The sequence below is a fragment of the Coregonus lavaretus genome, assembly GCF_964263955.1.
Source record: "Coregonus lavaretus genome assembly, chromosome: 10".
Lineage (NCBI taxonomy): Eukaryota > Metazoa > Chordata > Actinopteri > Salmoniformes > Salmonidae > Coregonus > Coregonus lavaretus.
In genome coordinates this window covers 32,014,402-32,034,637 of record NC_139997.1, presented here as the reverse complement: position 1 = coordinate 32,034,637, position 20,236 = coordinate 32,014,402, and positions in this window count along the sequence as shown.

Sequence of the window (20,236 nt, the reverse complement as noted above, 5' to 3'; positions counted from 1 at the left end):
CGGTGCCCAGTCCAGCTCCGGTCAGCGGCTCCATTCCGGAGCCAGAGTAGTCCGTTCCACCGGGGTCTAGTCCAGCTCCGGTCAGCGGCTCCATTCCGGAGCCAGAGCAGTCCGTTCCACCGGGGTCCAGTCCAGCTCCGGTCAGCAGCTCCACTCCGGAACCAGAGCAGTCCGCTCCACCGGGGTCCAGTCCAGCTCCGGTCAGCAGCTCCACTCCGGAGCCAGAGCAGTCCACTCCACCGGTGCACAGTCCAGCTCCGGGCAGCAGCTCCATTCCGGAGCCAGAGTAGTCCGCTCCACCGGTGCCTAGTCCAGCTCCGGTCAGCAGCTCCACTCCGGAGCCAGAGTAGTCCGCTCCACCGGTGCCCAGTCCAGCTCCGGTCAGTGGCTCCAGTCCAGACCCAGACGTCAGCCCCTTTCCAGGTTCGGGGTCTCCCACACCAGGGTCCAGACAGGGCTTGGTGCATCGTGGGAGGAAGGAGAGGGGAAGCAGCACGCCGAGGTCCAGACCAGACCAGGGGCGCAACGGGGAGGCTGAGAGAATGTGGTCGTCACGCCCGGAGCCGGATTCGCCTCCGAGGCGGAATGCCCACCCGGACCCTACCCTGTTATGTCAGGTTTGTGCGGTCGGAGTCCGCACCTTTGGGGGGGGGGGTACTGTCACGCCCTGACTTATGGGACTCTTGTATGTTGAGTCAGGGTGTAGAGATCTATGTTATTATTCATTCTCATTCTAGGTTTTGTGTTTCTATGTTTGGCCGGGTGTGATTCCCAATCAGAGGCAGCTGTCGCTCGTTGTCTCTGATTGGGGATCATACTTTAGTAGCCTGTTTGTTATCATTAGTTGTGGGATCTTGTTCCGGGTACAGGTTTGTATTGTGTTTAGCCTGAGGACTTCACGTTACGTTGTTTTGTTCGTGTGTTTAGTTTATATAATAAACATGTATGCATTTCACGCTGCGCCTTGGTCTGACCCGTCCTTCAACGTCCGTGACAGTGCATGACACAAGTAATTTTTCCAACAATTGTTTACAGACTATTTCACTTATAATTCACTGTATCACAATTCCAGTGGGTCAGAAGTTTACATACACTAAGTTGACTGTACCTTTAAACAGCTTGGAAAATTCCAGAAAATGATGTCATGGCTTTAGAAGCTTCTGAAAGGCTAATTGACATAATTGGAGTCAATTGGAGGTGTACCTGTGGATGTATTTCAAGGCCTACCTTCAAACTCAGTGCCTCTTTTCTTGACATCATGGGAAAATTAAAAGAAATCAGCCAAGACCTCAGACATTTTTTCTGTAGACATCCACAAGTCTAGTTAATCCTTGGGAATAATTTCAAAATGCCTGAAGGTACCACATTCTTCTGTACAAACAATAGTACGTAAGTATAAACACCATGGGACCACGCAGCCGTCATACCGCTCAGGAAGGAGACGCGTTCTGTCTCCTAGAGATGAACATACTTTGGTGCGAAAAGTGCAAATCAATCCCAGAACAACAGCAAAGGACCTTGTGAAGATGCTGGAGGAAACAGGTACAAAAGTATCTATATCCACAGTAAAACGAGTCCTATATCGACATAACCTGAAAGGTCGCTCAGCAAGGAAGAAGCCACTGCTCCAAAAAGCCAGACTACGGTTTGCAACTGCACATGGGGACAAAGATCATACTTTTTGGACAAATGTCCTCTGGTCTGATGAAACAAAAATAGAACTGTTTGGCCATAATGACCATCGTTATGTTTGGAGGAAAAAGGGGGAGCTTGCAAGCCGAAGAACACCATCCCAACCATGAAGCACAGGGGTGGCAGCATCATGCTGTGGGGGTGCTTTGCTGCAGGAGGGACTGGTGCACTTCACAAAATAGATGGCATCATGAGGAAGGAAAATTATGTGGATATATTGAAGCAACATCTCAAGACATCAGTCAGGAAGTTAAAGCTTGGTCGCAAATGGGTCTTCCAAATGGACAATGACCCCAAGCATACTTCCAAAGTTGTGGCAAAATGGCTTAAGAACAACAAAGTCAAGGTATTGGAGTGGCCACAAAGCCCTGACCTCAATCCTATAGAAAATGTGTGGGCAGAACTGAAAAAGCGTGTGAGAGCAAGGAGGCCTACAAACCTGACTCAGTTACACCAGCTCTGTCAGGAGGAATGGGCCAAAATTCACCCAACTTATTGTGGGAAGCTTGTGGAAGACTACCCGAAACGTTTGACCCAAGTTAAACAATTTAAAGGCAATGCTACCAAATACTAATTGAGTGTATGTAAACATCTGACCCACTGGGAATGTGATGAAATAAGTCATTCTCTCTACTATTATTAGGACATTTACATTTTAGTCATTTAGCAGACGCTCTTATCCAGAGCGACTTACAGTTAGTGAATGCATACTTCCGACTTCAACTGTATGTGAGAGTGGATTCTCAGCCCTCACTAGCATGAAAACTAAGTACAGGCACAGACTGTGTGTGGGAAATGATTTAAGACTGAGACTCTCTCCAATACAACCCAACATTGCTGTCACACCCTGGCTCTGGGACTCATTATGTTGAGCCAGGGTGTGTTCATTTCTATGTGTGTATTTCTATGTTGGTGTTCATTCTAGTTTGTTGTATTCTATGTTTGCCTGAGTGACTCCCAATCAGAGGCAACGAGTGTCAGCTGTTGGCTGGTTGTCTCTGATTGGGAGCCATATTTAAACTGTATGTTTTCCCTTTGTGGTTGTGGGTTTTTGTTCCGTGTTCGGTCATTGATACCGTGGACGTCACGAGTCGTTTCTTGTTTTGTTTCGTGCTTTAACTATTAAAGTCATGTTTGTTCATCACGCTGCGCCTTGGTCTACTCCTTACCCTGACGATCGTGACAGAAAAACCCACCATGCAACGACCAAGCAGCGTGTCCAGGGGCAGCCCTTGGGGTGGACATGGGAGGAAGCGCCGGGAAAGGCCCTGGCGAAAGAGGAGCAGCGTGTCCAGGAGCAGGCAGCCTGGACATGGGAGGAGATATTGGACGGTAAAGGGTCCTGGACTTGGGGGGAAATCCTGGCCGGGATGGATCGCCGGCCATGGAGTGAGACAGTGGAGAGGCGACGGAGAGAGGAGCAACGGCGTGATCAGGGTCGTCGTCGGACGGTCGTGAGGCAACCCCAGAAAATGTTTAGGGGGGGGCACATGGCATGGACGACGGGGCTGACGGAGGAGAAAAGGGGGCGGATCCAGAAGGCCACCAGGCCAGGGGTTCACCGCCCTGTACGTCCTGTGCGGATGCCTCACACAGAGTGTGTGAGGGTAGGCATTCAGCCAGGACGGGTGGTGGCCGCTCTTCACTCCAGGCCTCCTATCCGTCTCCACAGCCCGGTTCGGCCTGTCCCTGCTCCACGCACCAAGCCTACGGTGTGCGTCGCCAGCCCAGCCCGGCCTGTCCCTGCTCTACGCACCAAGCCTACGGTGTGCGTCGCCAGCCCAGCCCGGCCTGTCCCTGCTCCACGCACCAAGCCTACGGTGTGCGTCGCCAGCCCAGTCCGGCCTGTCCCTGCTCCACGCACCAAGCCTACGGTGTGCGTCGACAGCCCGGTCCGGCCTGTTCCTGCCACCCGCACCAAGTCTACGGTGCGCGTCGCCAGCCCGACCCGGCCTGTTCCTGCCACCCGCACCAAGTCTACGGTGCGCGTCGCCAGCCCGACCCGGCCTGTTCCTGCCACTCGCACCAAACCTACGGTGCGCGTCGCCAGCCCGGTCCGGCCTGTTCCTGCCACTCGCACTAAGCCAGGGGTGCGAGAAGTCAGCCTGGTAAGGCCCGTTCCTTCTCCACGCACCAAGCCAGGGGTGCGAGTCGTCAGCCTGGTAAGGCCCGTTCCTCCTCCACGCATCAAGCCAGGGGTGCGCGTCGTCAGCCTGGTAAGGCACGTTCCTCCTCCACGCACCAAGCCAGGGGTGCGAGTCGACAGCCTGGTAAGGATCGCTCCTGTTAAGTCCAGTCCTGCTCCAGCCGGCGGGGCCAGACTGGACCAGGGGTACTATGGGGGGTGTATTGGAGGGTGGTGGTCAAGGCCGGAGCCAGAACCGCCGCCGAGGAGGTATGCCCGCCCAGCCCTCCCCTGGTTTGTTTAGTTGAGGCGCGGTCGCAGTCCGCGCCTTTAGGGGGGGGTACTGTCACACCCTGGCTCTGGGACTCATTATGTTGAGCCAGGGTGTGTTCATTTCTATGTGTGTATTTCTATGTTGGTGTTCATTCTAGTTTGTTGTATTCTATGTTTGCCTGAGTGACTCCCAATCAGAGGCAACGAGTGTCAGCTGTTGGCTGGTTGTCTCTGATTGGGAGCCATATTTAAACTGTATGTTTTCCCTTTGTGGTTGTGGGTTTTTGTTCCGTGTTCGGTCATTGATACCGTGGACGTCACGAGTCGTTTCTTGTTTTGTTTCGTGCTTTAACTATTAAAGTCATGTTTGTTCATCACGCTGCGCCTTGGTCTACTCCTTACCCTGACTATCGTGACAATTGCAGAGTTATGTGCATCCTTTCAAGCACACCCTTCTCATTAACCTGGGGTGAGTTATTCACAATTTTGATGAACAAATAAGGTTTTATTTGTAAGATGGCTAAATAAAGAGCAAAATTATTGATTATTATTATATTATTATTTGTGCCCTGGTCCTATAAGAGCTCTTTGTCACTTCCCACGAGCCGGGTTGTGACAAAAACTCACACTCATTCTTATGTTTAATAAATGTATCGTATAGTGTGTGTGTGGCAGGCTTACAATGATGGCAAAAAACAACATTTGAGAGTGCGCTGACCCTGGTGCTAGAGGGGGTACGCAGCTGGAGGTTGAATGTTTGAAGGGGTACGGGACTAAAAAAAGTTTAGGAACCACTGGTTTAATGTAATGGACTATGTGAGAATCTCTGGTAATTGATCCTATTCATGCGGGGGTAGGTGGACAATTTTTATATTTTGCAGAACTGCTGGGACAAGGACTGGTTGTCTGTCCCAGTGCCATAGATATACAGAGTTTGACAAACTCTGTTTTAAATAAGAATTTACATGGGCATCATGTTGGCACAAAGTACTCCATTGCCATTGAGAGTCTGTAGTAGGCTATAACGGATAATGAGAGTGAGCTTGTCCGTAGTGGTCAGCAAACCCAAACATTTTGGCCCGCAGCCCTGTGCCCTATCAAAATTGCTATGTTGCCATGTAATGCTTTCGAGACAAGCAACTGTTTCTCAAACTGCATATCTAAGGCTTTGGTCTGTCCTAGGAGTGAGGGTAAACAGGATGCATGTTATCAGCTATCCACTTCATTTATTATTTTGGGTAAATGGATGGTCACTTGTTTTTTTTCAAGTGATCCTCTCAATGTACTTTACGTTATTATAAATAACGTGTGTCCTCTATAATGAGAGTATACAGATGCATCAATACCATGGAGTCAGTAAATAACGTATTGTTCCTAGCATGTGATGGCCATGAACATACCATTCTCTTATTCAGCTTCAGTTTATATGCTCTGATGTTGCCTAGACCTCCATGATGCATCTCCATATCTTCAAATGCTGAAACAGAATATTTTTTTGTGTAGAAAATCATAAACAGTTTTCTCTTACCTTAATTGACTCTGTGGTATTGATGCATCTGTATACTCTCTTTAAAGAGGACCCATGGGGTTTAAGTTATTCTTCTGAAGATCCACAATCCCTGGAGTAATAATGGAATTTATACAACTAAAGAGACTAATAGCCTGGTTAAAATAATAATCTGTATAGATAAAATGTGGTCAAAGAGCAGTGTAAAATGCCTATGTTGCATGGTTTTGACTAGATGGGATACAGCAGGTTAGGAGAATTTATGCAGCAGATTGGGATAATTAATGTAGCAGGCTAGCACAATTAGGTTAAGGTTAGATAAAAGGGTTAGGGTAAATTTGACAAAACTTTATTCCTTCTAGCCATGACCATGTTGCATCGCTGAAACTGTATTGCTCTTTAGAGTGAAGTGTTGCACAAGGCTACCCAATTCAAACTGAGGTAATGAACCTATAAATGTATCCAATTTTGGTAATGTTTTTCAGTGACCCTGGATAAAAATCACTCCTGCTTGTTTAATAACATATTCAACCTCTCTCTCTCTTTTATTTAGATGTTAGATCCTAAGTCATTCAAGATTATGGCATGACACATGGAGAGAGGTGCAGTAAAAGCCAAAGAAATGAGACAGACAGACGGTAAATTATCAGTCTCCTGATGCAATACCTGGCCCTGTAGAGTTTCACATCAGCATAAAACACATCGATGTCACTGATGCTAGCATGACGATCTGGAGCATATGGTTCCAACAGCTCAGTGTTCTGTCGCTCCTGGATCGTCATGACCGTAATAAGACTAATTGTCAATAGCCACTATATCCACATGAGGTGCAGATCTAAAACCAAATTCGGTGAGTTCACTGAACTCTCTTGTACATGCTAGGGTGAAATGTTTTCTAAATGTCCTCTTGTTTGATCCTCTCCAATTGTGTGGGTACAAACCTCTGTTAGATAGCTGCTTTATTAGCCTAAGTTTAGCCAACATTTCATTCAGATCTTGCCTGCTGTAGCTACATTACTGTGCAGATGCTGCTGTATTTTGGGTTCCATTACAGACGTATACGTTACCTAGAGCAGGAAAGGGAAATACTACTGAACGGCTGCAGGCCCTGACTGACTGTAACCATGCAGCCCTGCTTAAACACACCAAGATGAATAGTTTGCTATTACTCAAATTGCTCACCCCTTGGGGAACTATTTGCAGAGGAATCTGCGGCGCTTTTGCAGGTTATCTCCCCGCGCATCAACAGCTCAGAGATACAGCTCCAGCAGTTCCTTAATTTATTCATATCTCAGGCATCATACGTACTCCCAAATCTGGGGGGAGAGGAGAGAAGCCCCCGTGCCTCCCTGCCTCCCTGTCTGCCTCCCTGCCTCCCAGGAAACACATTAAAGAGCTCAAAGTTTCAGCAGGGAGGAGAATGTGGCAAAGAGCTTCCTAGGGTTAGAGGCAAATGCTTGGAATTTAGAGTGGTAGAAAGTGGCCTTAGCAGCAGAAACAGATGAAGAAAATGTAGAGAGGAGGGAGTGAAAAGATGCCAGGTCCGCAGGGAGTCTAGTTTTCTTCCATTTCCGCTCAGCTGCCCGGAGCTCTGTTCTGTGAGCTCGCAATGAGTCATCAAGCCACGGAGCTGGAGGGGAGGACCGAGCCGGCCGGGAGGATAGGGGACATAGAGAGTCAAAGGATGCAGAAAGGGAGGAGAAGAGGGTTGAGGAGGCAGAATCAGGAGATTGGAGGGAGAAGGATTGAGCAGAGGGAAGAGATGATAGGATGGAAGAGGAGAGAGTAGCGGGAGAGAGAGAGCGAAGGTTGCAACGGCGCATTACCATCTGTGTAGGGGCAGAGTGAGTAGTGTTGGAGGAGAGCGAGAGAGAAAAGGATACAAAGTAGTGGTCGGAGACATGGAGGGGAGTTGCAGTGAGATTAGTAGAAGAACAGCATCTAGTAAAGATGAGGTCAAGCGTATTGCCTGCCTTGTGAGTAGGGGGGGACGGTGAGAGGGTGAGGTCAAAAGAGGAGAGGAGCGGAAAGAAGGAGGCAGAGAGAAATGAGTCAAATGTAGACGTAGGGAGGTTGAAATCCCCCAGAACTGTGAGGGGTGAGCCATCCTCAGGAAAGGAACTTATCAAGGCGTCAAGCTCATTGATGAACTCTCCAAGGGAACCTGGAGGGCGATAGATGACAAGGATATTAAGCTTAAATGGGCTAGTGACTGTGACAGCATGGAATTCAAATGAGGAGATAGACAGATGGGTCAGGGGAAAAATTGAGAATGTCCACTGTCATAATCCCCTAACGTTCCCAGACACTGCTTCTGTACTTGTTAAGGGGAGTGAAATAATGCATTATGCCTCCACTAAGCAAGGGCGTATTTCACATATCGTCTCATACAATGATTATTAGTGCTCGCAGAGAGACAAAGTACTGAACCAATGGTGCTGTCACAACCCAACTCAACAGCTCTGCCAGATGATTTAGTCAAACCAATCTGGGGTGAAGTTAGAAACAAGAAGAAAATTATGCATTTATTCATGTCATCAAGCTCGACACGTCACTCATTAATGTTTCCATTAACTTGTGTAACATACGTTAACGTTGTGTACAGTTGGGTTACAATGTACGTTACAGACTACAATTATGTGCTGTTGGGTTACAGTATACGTTACAGGCTCTATAATTATGTAAAAACCAACCCACCACAGGATTCTCTCTTCTCAGTTTCAAAACAATTACAGACTTGTTAGAATTTTAATGCTATGCCCATAAAACGAACAAGGACACTCGTTAGGGAATTTAACAGACCCCCCAGTCCTAGTGCTGTCCTTATCAACGTCATAGAGAGAGAGAGAGAGAGAGAGAGAGAGAGAGAGAGAGAGAGAGAGAGAGAGAGAGAGAGAGAGAGAGAGAGAGAGAGAGAGAGAGAGAGAGAGAGAGAGAGAGAGAGAGAGAGAGAGAGAGAGAGAGAGAGAGAGAGAGAGAGAGAGCAGTATATCAGCTCAATCACAGGGGCTTTTATGAGAGTGTTAAAACTAGAGAGAGATCTCCAGCATATTGTTTTACTGCTCCATGGTCTGGTCTGTTTCATATTTCAGGGCCTGGGATGGATTTATGACACACTGGCACAAGGAAGAGCCATCTGGTTCCATTGGCACTTTAAGCAATGTCACAGTAGGTGCAGGATAATGTCTTAATAGAAAAGGTGTGTGTTAAAAGTAGAACATGGTAATGGTCACAGACATGAGGTTGGGGGTCAAAAGATTTATATGTCAAGCCAAAGGTGTGCTCAAGTATTCTCTGTTAGTATGCCTCTTGCCGTGAATAACCACATTGAAAATCACTATGTACAAAGTAATTTAGGAAGCACAAGATATAACAAAGTCAGGCTGACCACTAGGTTGATAAACATGTATATCTGGAGGCATTCACCAGAATGCTCACTTACATGCCCAATTATCCCCCTGCCCATTGTGAGGGCAGCACTGCAAAGAGCAAAGATAAAAGCCTCTTTTTCTCTTTTTCTCTAAACCCATATCTATCTCTCTCCCTCTCTCGGTTTCCAACATGGCTGTTTCCAACATGGCTGAAAAGAGAGAGCGGGGATGACACAATAGGTGTGCTACCGAGTGACAGATGCCTTTGTTGTACCTTTAGCCCACACTGTGAAACAAGCCCTTCCCTTTGCCCTCATAAAACATGAAAAAAGTTGATGTGTGTCTAGAATCCCAGAATCCTCCGTCAGAATTAAAGCTATACACACAACTGCAGGAAATATTCACAAAGTATCTCAGATTAGGAGAGCTGATTTAGGACAAAACTGATCCTAGATCTGAGACACTTTGACGACTGCTCTTCAGATCAGTTCTAAGCGAGTTTCAATGTAAACGCCTTATGGAACTGGATACATGAGATTATAGGGAGAGGAGATCCATACAGTTAATGTATCGCTCCGTTATATGACTGAAGGGAAAATGACCCAGTCGCCTTTCAGTTTCTCGTCTATGAGTCAGGATCAATATGTTCATACTGATCTCTTATTAGGTGACAGGCGGCTTTGTTTTTCCTCACTGTTATGTTGTGTCTAAAGGTGGAATCGACTGAGTGGAAATTCATGTCACAATTCAACCTGTCACGCTGTGGTGGTGATAGGTGATTGATGGTGGATAATGTATTCAATTACTGTCACTGTACAACACTGCCGAAGCCATCTTTCCTAATTGATTATCTTAATAGCGTGCTTTCTTTCTTCTTCACTTCAACGGATCTCCTGTACAACAGTCCTTTTGATAAAAGTATTCAGAATGGTGAGAACAGTGGATGATATTTTTGCTAAAGGCAGGGTTTCTTTTAAGAGTGGAGTTCCAATGTCTACATCCAAAATAGCACCCTATTTCCTCTAGTGCACTACTTTTGAGAGGAGAACTAGAGTAATGCACTGTATAGTAAAAAGGTTCTATGATGCACTTCTTTTAAATAGGGTGTGCAGGTGTGTGTATTGACTTCAGCCAACCAAGCTATGGACTGTTCTCTCTGTACTGTCTGGCAAGCAGATACCAAATGAAATCAAATCACATTTTATTGGTCACATACACGTGTTCAGCAGATGTTATTGCAGGTGTAGCGAAATGCTTGTGCTTCTAGCTCAAACAGTGCTGTCAGGGCGACGTGTATGCGGTGAGCGAAGTCAAGCGCAGGACACCGAGCTACTGGCAGACAAACTTTACTAGCACAGTAATCAAAATACAAACAAAACCTCCAAACAGGGAGGAAACAAAATACGCATACACCCGAACACTGCCGACCTCACGGAAAACAATCACACACAATAACCAATGAGAGACAGGGGGTTATAAAGGGAATACAATATAACATAATGGGAAACAGGTGAAAACAATCAGGACAAACTAGACAAACACCGAAACATAGATCGGTGGCAGCTAGTACTCCGGGGACGACGAACGCCGAAGCCTGCCCGAGCAAGGAGGAGGGGCAGCCTCGGCTGATTCCGTGACAGTACCCCCCCCTTGACGCGCGGCTCCAGCCATGCGCCGACCCCGGCCTTGGGGACGGCCAGGAGGACGCGGAGCAGGGCGAGTCGGATGACTCCGGTGGAAGTCCCTCAACATGGAGGGATCTAGGATGTCCCTCCTAGGGACCCAGCACCGTTCCTCCGGACCATACCCCTCCCACTCCACGAGATACTGCAGGCCCCCCATCCGACGCCTCGAATCCAAGATGGAACGGACTGAGTACGCCGGAGCCCCCTCGATGTCCAACGGGGGCAGAGGAGCCTCTCGTATCTCACTCTCCTGGAGTGGACCAGCCACCACCGGCCTGAGGAGAGACACATGGAACGAGGGGTTAATGCGGTAATTAATGGGCAGTTGTAACCTATAGCATACCTCGTTCAATCTCCTCAGGACTTTAAATGGCCCCACAAACCGCCGAACCAGCTTCCGGCAGGGCAGGCGAAGGGGCAGGTTTCGGGTCGAGAGCCAGACCCGATCTCCCGGTGCATACACCGGAGCCTCACTGCGGTGGCGATCGGCGCTCGCCTTTTGCCGCCTGATAGCCCGCTGCAGATGGACATGCGCAGCGTTCCAGGTTTCTTCCGAGCGCCGAAACCACTCGTCCACCGCAGGGGCTTCGATCTGGCTCTGATGCCACGGTGCCAGGACCGGCTGATAACCTAGCACACACTGGAAAGGCGTAAGGTTAGTGGAGGAGTGGCGGAGTGAGTTTTGGGCTATCTCTGCCCAGGGAATATATCCTGACCACTCCTCCTGCCGGTCCTGGCAATAGGACCTCAGAAACCTACCCACATCCTGGTTCACTCTTTCCACCTGCCCGTTACTCTCGGGGTGAAAACCTGAGGTAAGGCTAATTGAGACCCCCAGACGTTCCATAAATGCCCTCCAGACTCTAGAGGTGAACTGGGGACCCCGATCAGACACTATATCCTCAGGCACCCCGTAGTGCCGGAAGACGTGTGTGAACAGGGCGTCAGCAGTTTTTAGGGCAGTAGGGAGACCTGGCATAGGAATGAGACGGCAGGCCTTCGAAAACCGATCCACAACGACCAAGATCGTTGTGTTCCCCTGGGAGGGGGGAAGGTCCGTGACAAAATCCACCGATAGGTGAGACCACGGCCGTTGTGGAACGGGTAGGGGTTGTAACTTCCCTCTGGGCAGGTGTCTAGGCGCCTTACACTGGGCGCACACTGAGCAGCAGGAAACATAAACCCTCACTTCCTTAGCTAAAGTGGGCCACCAGTACTTCCCACTAAGGCAGTGCACTGTCCGACCAATACCAGGATGACCAGAGGAGGGTGACATGTGAGCCCAATATATCAATCGATCGCGAACCTCGAGCGGCACGTACCTCCGACCCTCTGGACACTGTGGGGGAGTAGGATCGGTACGTAACGCCCGCTCGATGTCCGCATCAACCTCCCACACCACCGGTGCCACCAGACAAGACTCCGGGAGTATGGGAGTGGGCTCAATGGACCTCTCCTCTGTGTCATATAGTCGGGACAGGGTGTCTGCCTTAGCGTTCTGTGACCCTGGTCTATAGGTGAGCTTAAATACAAATCGGGAGAGAAACATAGACCACCTTGCCTGGCGAGGGTTCAGCCTCCTCGCTGCCCGGATGTACTCCAGGTTACGATGGTCAGTCAGAATGAGAAAAGGGTGTTTAGCCCCCTCAAGCCAATGCCTCCACACCTTCAGGGCTTGAACCATAGCTAACAGCTCCCTGTCCCCCACGTCATAATTGCGCTCCGCCGGACTGAGCTTCTTAGAATAGAAAGCACAGGGGCAGAGTTTTGGTGGCGTACCCGAGCGCTGAGACAGCACAGCGCCGATCCCAGCCTCGGACGCATCCACCTCCACTTGGAACGCCAAAGAGGGATCCGGATGTGCCAGCACCGGAGCCGAGGTAAACAGGTCCTTCAGATGTCTAAACGCCCTGTCCGCCTCAGCCGACCACTGCAGACGCACCGGACCCCCCCTTAGCAGAGAGGTAATGGGAGCTGCTACCTGTCCAAAGCCCCGGATAAACCTCCGATAGTAATTGGCAAAACCCAAGAACCGCTGCACTTCCTTCACCGTGGTGGGAGTCTGCCAATTACGCACGGCAGAAACGCGGTCAATCTCCATCTCCACCCCTGACGCGGACAACCGATGTCCCAGGAAGGAGATGGACTCCTGGAAGAACAGACAGTTCTCCGCCTTCGCATACAGGTCATGCTCTAACAGTCTACCAAGCACTCGACGCACCAGGGACACATGCTCGGCTCGTGTAGCGGAGTATATTAGAATGTCATCAATATACACCACTACACCCTGTCCATGCAAGTCTCGGAAAATCTTGTCCACAAATGATTGGAAGACTGAAGGATCATTCATTAAACCATATGGCATGACGAGGTACTCATAGTGACCCGAGGTGGTACTGAATGCTGTCTTCCACTCATCTCCCTCCCTAATGCGCACCAGGTTGTACGCGCTCCTGAGATCCAATTTTGTGAAGAATCGCGCCCCATGTAATGACTCCGTCATACTAGCAATCAGAGGGAGAGGATAGCTGTATTTGATTGTGATCTGATTGAGACCACGGTAATCAATACACGGGCGTAAACCCCCATCCTTCTTCTTCACAAAAAAGAAACTCGAGGACGCAGGGGAAGTGGACGGCCGTATGTATCCCTGTCTCAGAGATTCGGTGACGTATGTCTCCATAGCCGCCGTCTCCTCCTGAGACAGAGGATACACATGACTACGCGGAAGTGCAGCGCCTACTTGGAGGTCTATCGCACAATCCCCCTGTCGATGAGGTGGTAATTGAGTCGCCTTCTTTTTACAGAAGGCGAGTGCCAAATCGTCATACTCAGGTGGAATGTGCATGGTGGGAACTTGGTTCGGGCTTTCCACCGTCGTTTCCCCTACGTAAACACCTACACACCGCCCAAAACACTGATCAGACCATCCCTTGAGAGCCCTCTGTTGCCATGAAATGTTGGGGTCATGAGATGTTAACCAGGGAAGCCCCAACACCACGGGAAACGCAGGAGAATCAATCAAATACAAACGTAGTATCTCCTCATGTCCCTCCTGTGTTTTCATCCTGAGAGGCGCTGTGACTTCCCTAACCAATCCTGATCCCAAAGGGCGGCTATCTAGGGCATGGATGGGGAAGGGCACATCAACAGGTACAATAGGAATCCCTAACTTATAGGTGAATTGGCGATCGATAAAATTCCAAGCTGCGCCTGAATCTACTAGCGCCTTATGCTGGGAGTGAGGAGAAACCTTGGGAAACACAACTTTAATACACATATGCGCAACAGAGAGCTCTGGGTGAGTTGGGTGCCTACTCACCTGGAATGACTCATCAGTGCGCAGCCTACTGCCTCGATTCCTAGGAGACCCTCCCCAGCACCGACCAGCAGTGTGTCCTCTGCGGCCACAGTTGGTGCAGGGGACGGCCTCCCTCCTGGTCTCTCTTCTGGTCTCCCTAGCACCAGCACCTCCGAGCTCCATAGGGGTCGGCTCGGAAGTGCTGGGGGATGGAATTGACAGCCCTGAATCCGGACGTCCGCGGGTAGCCAACAGGGTATCCAGGCGAATGGACATGTCCACCAGTTGGTCGAAGCTGAGGTTGGTGTCCCTGCAGGCCAATTCCCAACGCACGTCCCCTCTCAGGCTACATCTGTAGTGGTCGATGAGGGCCCTCTCATTCCATCCTGCGTTGGCAGCCAGTGTCCGGAAGTCCAGCGCGAACTCCTGTGCGCTCCTCCTCCCCTGTCTAAGGTGGAATAGACGCTCACCCGCCGCTTTACCCTCTGGTGGATGATCGAATACTGCCCTGAAGCGGCGGGTGAACTCCGCATAGTTGACAGTAGCGGCGTCTATTCCCCCCCACTCGGCATTGGCCCACTCCAGCGCCTTGCCGGACAGACAGGAGATGAGGGCGGACACACTCTCGTATCCCGAGGGAACCGGGTGGATGGTTGCTAGGTAGAGTTCAACCTGGAGCAGGAAACCCTGACACCCGGCCGCTGTGCCATCATATGCCCTCGGGAGCGAGAGCCGAAACTCACTGGACCCCGGAGGTGAAGCGATGGGCATCGCCGATGGTGGTGGTATCGTTGGAGGAGGCGTAGGCAGACCCCCTCTTTCCCATTGCTCAATAGTGCTCACCACCCGTTCCATGGCGGTGCAGAGAGCCTGGATCATGGCCGCTTGGTGTTCGACGCGTTCCTCCATTGATCCAGCTGGCACCGCCGCTCCTGTTGACTCCATAAATGGTGTGTGATTCTGTCAGGGCAACGTGTATGCGGTGAGCGAAGTCAAGCGCAGGACACCGAGCTACTGGCAGACGAACTTTACTAGCACAGTAATCAAAATACAAACAAAACCTCCAAACAGGGAGGAAACAAAATACGCATACACCCGAACACTGCCAACCTCACGGAAAACAATCACACACAATAACCAATGAGAGACAGGGGGTTATAAAGGGAATACAATATAACATAATGGGAAACAGGTGAAAACAATCAGGACAAACTAGACAAACACCGAAACATAGATCGTGGCAGCTAGTACTCCGGGGACGACGAACGCCGAAGCCTGCCCGAGCAAGGAGGAGGGGCAGCCTCAGTTGATTCCGTGACAAGAGCAGTAATATCTAACAAGTAATATCTAACAATTTTACAACATATACCCAATACACACAAATCTAAGTAAGGAATGAATTAAGAATATATACATATATGGACAAGCGATGTTAGAGCGGCATGGACTAAGATACAGTAGAATAGTGTAGAATACAGTATATACATATGAGATGAGTAATGCAGATATGTAAACATTATTAAAGTGACTAAGATACCGTAGAATAGTATAGAATACAGTATATACATATGAGATGAGTAATGCAATATATGTAAACATTATTAAAGTAGCTAGTGTTCCATTTCTTAAAGTGGCCAGTGATTTCTAGTCGATGTCTATAGGCAGCAGCCTCTAATGTGCTAGTGATGGCTGTTTAACAGTCTGATGGCCTTGAGATAGAAGCTGTTTTTCAGTCTGTCGGTCCCAGCTTTGATGCACCTGTACTGACCTCGCCTTCTGGATGATAGCGGGGTGAACAGGCCGTGGCTCAGGTGGTTGATGAACTTTTTGACCTTCCTGTGACATCGGGTGCTGTAGGTGTCCTGGAGGGCGGGTAGTTTGCCCCCGGTAATGCGTTGTGCAGACTGCAGCTCCCTCTGGAGAGCCTTGCGGTTGCGGGCGGTGCAGTTGCCGTACCAGGCGGTGATAAATCCCAACAGGATGCTCTCAATTGTGCATCTGTAAAAAGTTTGTGAGGGTTTTAGGTGCCAAGCCACATTTCTTTAGCCTCCTGAGGTTGAAGAGGCTCTGTTGCGCCTTCTTCACCACACTATCTGTGTGGGTGGTCCATTTCAGATTGTCAGTGACGTGTACGCCAAGGACCCTGGGACTAAACATCTCCCTCAGCAACAGGATCCTGGACTTCCTGACGGGCTGCCCCCAGGTGGTAAGCGTAGGCAACAACACATCTGCCATTGTGATCCTCAACACGGGGGCCCCTCATGGGTGCTTGCTTAGTCCCCTCCTGTACTCCCTGTTCACCCACGACTGCGTGGCCAAGTACAACTCCAAGACCATCATTAAGTTTGCAGATGACACAACGGTGGTAGGCCTGATCACCGACATCGTGGTGCAGTGTGGTGCCAGGACAACAACCTCTCCCTCAATGTGATCAAGACAAAGGAGGGCCGAGCATGCCCCCATTCACATCGACGGGGCTGTAGTGGAGCGGGTCGAGAGTTTCAAGTTCCTTGGTGTCCACATCACCAACAAACTATCATGGTCCAAACACACCAAGACAGTTGTGAAGAGCGCACAAAAATGCCTATTCCCCCTCAGGAGATTGAAAAGATTTGCATTGGGTCCTCAGATCCTAAAAAAGTTATACAGCTGCACCATCGAGAGCATCCTGACTGGTTGCATCACTGCCTGGTATGGCAACTGCTTGGCATCCGACCGCAAGGCGCTACGGCCCAGTACATCACTGGGGCCAAGCTTCCTGCCATCCAGGACCTCTATACCAGGCGGTGTCAGAGGAAGTCACTAGTTACCCTAGTCATAGACTGTTTTCTCTGATACCGCACGGCAAGCGGTACCGGAGTGCCAAGTCTAGGTCCAAAAGGCTCCTTAACAGCTTCTATCCCCAAGCCATAAGACTGCTGAACTGTTAATCAAATGGCTACCCAGACTATTTGCATTGACACACTTTTTTTACGCTGCTGCTACTCGCTGTCACTTTACCCCTACCTACATGTACATATGACCTCAATTACCTCGACTAACCCATACCCCCACACATGTATATAACCTCGTTATAGTTATTTGATTGTGTTACTTTTTTAAACTTTCGTTTATTTAGCAAATGTTTTCTCACTCTGCACTGTTTGTTAAGGGCTTGTAAGTAAGCATTTCACGGTAAGGTCTACACCTGTTGTATTCGACGCATGTGACAAATACTGTTTTATTTGAACATAGTGAATACTGAAAATGCGCCATGTCCGATTGTGTTGTTTCTCGCTATTCGTTGATTTCGATAGCACATCCCCATATCTAAGTGATGAGCTGTTGTCAAAGCCGAAATGAGTATGACATCCGGGCATTTAAAGTATACTTGATTTTCTAAATGTTGCATACTATTAAAGTTGATTTTATTCTGCATACTCAAACAGCCTACTATTTAGGATGGAAGTATGGGTATTCAGATACAGTCAGTTTCTATCCCCAAGCCATAAGACTGCTGAGTAGTTAATCAAATGGACTATCTGTACTGACTCTATTTTGCATTGACTCTATGCACACTCACAAGACTCTATCCACACACTCACACAAATACGCGCCCACACACATACTGAAGCCACACACACACACTAATCTTATACACTGCTGCTGCTTAGTTTTTCACTCTTATTATTACACATCCTGATGCCTAGTCACTTTACCCCTGCCTACGTGTACATACCTATCGGTACCTTGACTACTCCGTACCCCTGCACATTAATATGGCATTGGTACTCCCTGTATAAACCTTCATTCTTGTGTGGTTTATTTCTCTTGTGTTTTTATTTTCTTATTTTATCTCTGCATCGTTGGGAAAGAGCTTGTAAGCATTTCACTGTTGTATTCGGTGCATGTGACAAATATTTACATTTTTGTAATTTAGCAGACGCTCTTATCCAGAGCGACTTACAGTTAGTGAATGCATAAATTTTTCATACTAGCCCCCCGTGGGAATTGAACCCACAACCCTGGCGTTGCAAGCGCCATGCTCTACCAACTAAGCTACAGGAGGCCTGTTTGAATTCAATTCAATTTGAATTGAATTTATTATAATAATAATAATAATAATAATAATAATAATAATAATAATAATAATAACTCATTTAATTTGTAAAGCGCTTTTCTCATACCCAATGCAAAAAAGAAAAAATAGAAAAAATGTCAAAACACAGAACATAGAACACAGAACATAGAACACAGACAACAAACAAAGCTACAGTTCCTTCAGAAAGCATTCACACCCCTTGACCCCCTCCACATTCCGCTGTGCTACAGCACGAATCCAAAATGGAAGTGGAATCATGTTTCCAGAAATCCCCACAAATTAACAAATATTTATGCTAGGGTGAATAGGGAATATGGTGCCATTTCAGACTGAGCCTGCAGCCTATGATGCATTGGCAGAGGTGAGTTGGTCCGCTCCACCCTGTCTCTTTCTTTCTGCGCTCCCTCCCTAAATTGATACCTTCTGTTATTCTCATAAATCTATTATGTTTTGGAATCGGCAGTGGGTTCAGGATTAACAACCATGGATTTCAGATAAAAACTGTACAGCATTTTGAAACTGAAGGATGAGTTTGATTAGTTATGGCTGTAAAGTGGATTAATGCTGTATTGTCCTTCCGCCCGTCATCACACTGTCAATTCCACTTAAATGATTCACTCTAACATATATTGCTGTGTAAACTCTACACAGCCATTTGCCAGTCCCTTGTGCATTTGTTCATGAAACACATTATCAACACACACCCCCACATCAACATTACTGTTTGTTCCATTAGACTATAAAATATTACATCATCCTGTATAACTAGGGCATAGGTTATTCTTGTATCACCCTCTATAGAGTAATAACATATTATATTGTTTATGATCTAATATGTGAACTCAGTACTGCCTCATACTCTGTGGGATACAACAGTGACATCATGGATTATTCAGAGGGACAGTGTGTATGGGGATTTAACCTCTTGCTTTGACACATAGAAGGATGACAATATCTAGTATACATTTTTAAATGACCCATAATACGACAATATCAGTGTAGGTAAACAATAGATTTGTATGCCTTTGATATGCTAAATGCTTATGGTACTGTTTGTATAATTTTTCTCATATTTTCCATGTAGCCTAGCAACCATATTATTGACTGACTGGGCATCCAACAGCTGCATAGACTTGTTATAAAAAAGACATGACAAATTAGTGATAGAATCATGCATACTGATGCTCCTTACACTTCACATTTTATCCAACATTTTTAATCACATTAGGCCATCCTTCAGAGTCATGGCCATTCTAAGCTCTCAATTTAGATGAATGTACTCCTACAAAGTGGGGCAGAAGAAGAACACTTCACATTTTATATTTCCAAATGAGTGTTTGATGGATCAAATCCTCTTTGGAGAATAATGTCACTGAATGTCAAATAAAGTGTAAAAGCATATTCAGTAATCTCACTATAGGGTTGTAATAATTCTTTCTAACAATATTCTCCAGACCTCTCTCAGCACTGGGAGCATGCTGTACTGTACCACCAGCACCGGTGGTATATATCTCTGCACTCTAGTCACGTTCTAGAGGTCAGCTGGGTCAATCGTCTTCGAGATGGGGATCGCAGATGGTCAAGGGGAAAGTGGCGTATTGGCAAAACCAGGAAGTCCCGGCTACATTGTGGAGTGTTGTCTGTTAACCTTGAGTTAACCCTGGGGTCACGTCCACAGTCCTGCGTCTGTGATCCAGAGAGCAGCCTCCTCTCATCAGCCTCTCAGCCTCCTGTAGGTCAGCCGGCTCAGGCCCAGTGTTAGTGTCCTCACTCCCAGCTCTCAGAGCAGCTTTCAGAGCTCTGGTGGGTGGAGGGGTAATCTCCAGCTGTGTTGATTTGCTGTTTGAGAGGAGGGGAGACGAGACGTGGAGGCAGCTGTCTAACTCTGGACCTCAGAATACACAGGCTATACATCTAGGCTGATATACATCTAGACTGGCACATAAAGGTTTCACAATTTTAGGAGTGTCATTTTCTGGTAATTGTATTATCTACTGAAATGTGTCTGGTTTAAAGTTTTATTTATGCTTTTTAAAAATATCTGCAGAGGTCGTTTTATCTGAAATAGTCTACTGCATAGTCATTCCACATTTGTTGTGATTCCAGATAAAGGAAAATAATGTTTTACAATCTCTCCCAACGTTTTCCTTTTCAGAGCCTAATTGCTTTGTGTGGTAGGATCACAAATCAATAACAGAAAC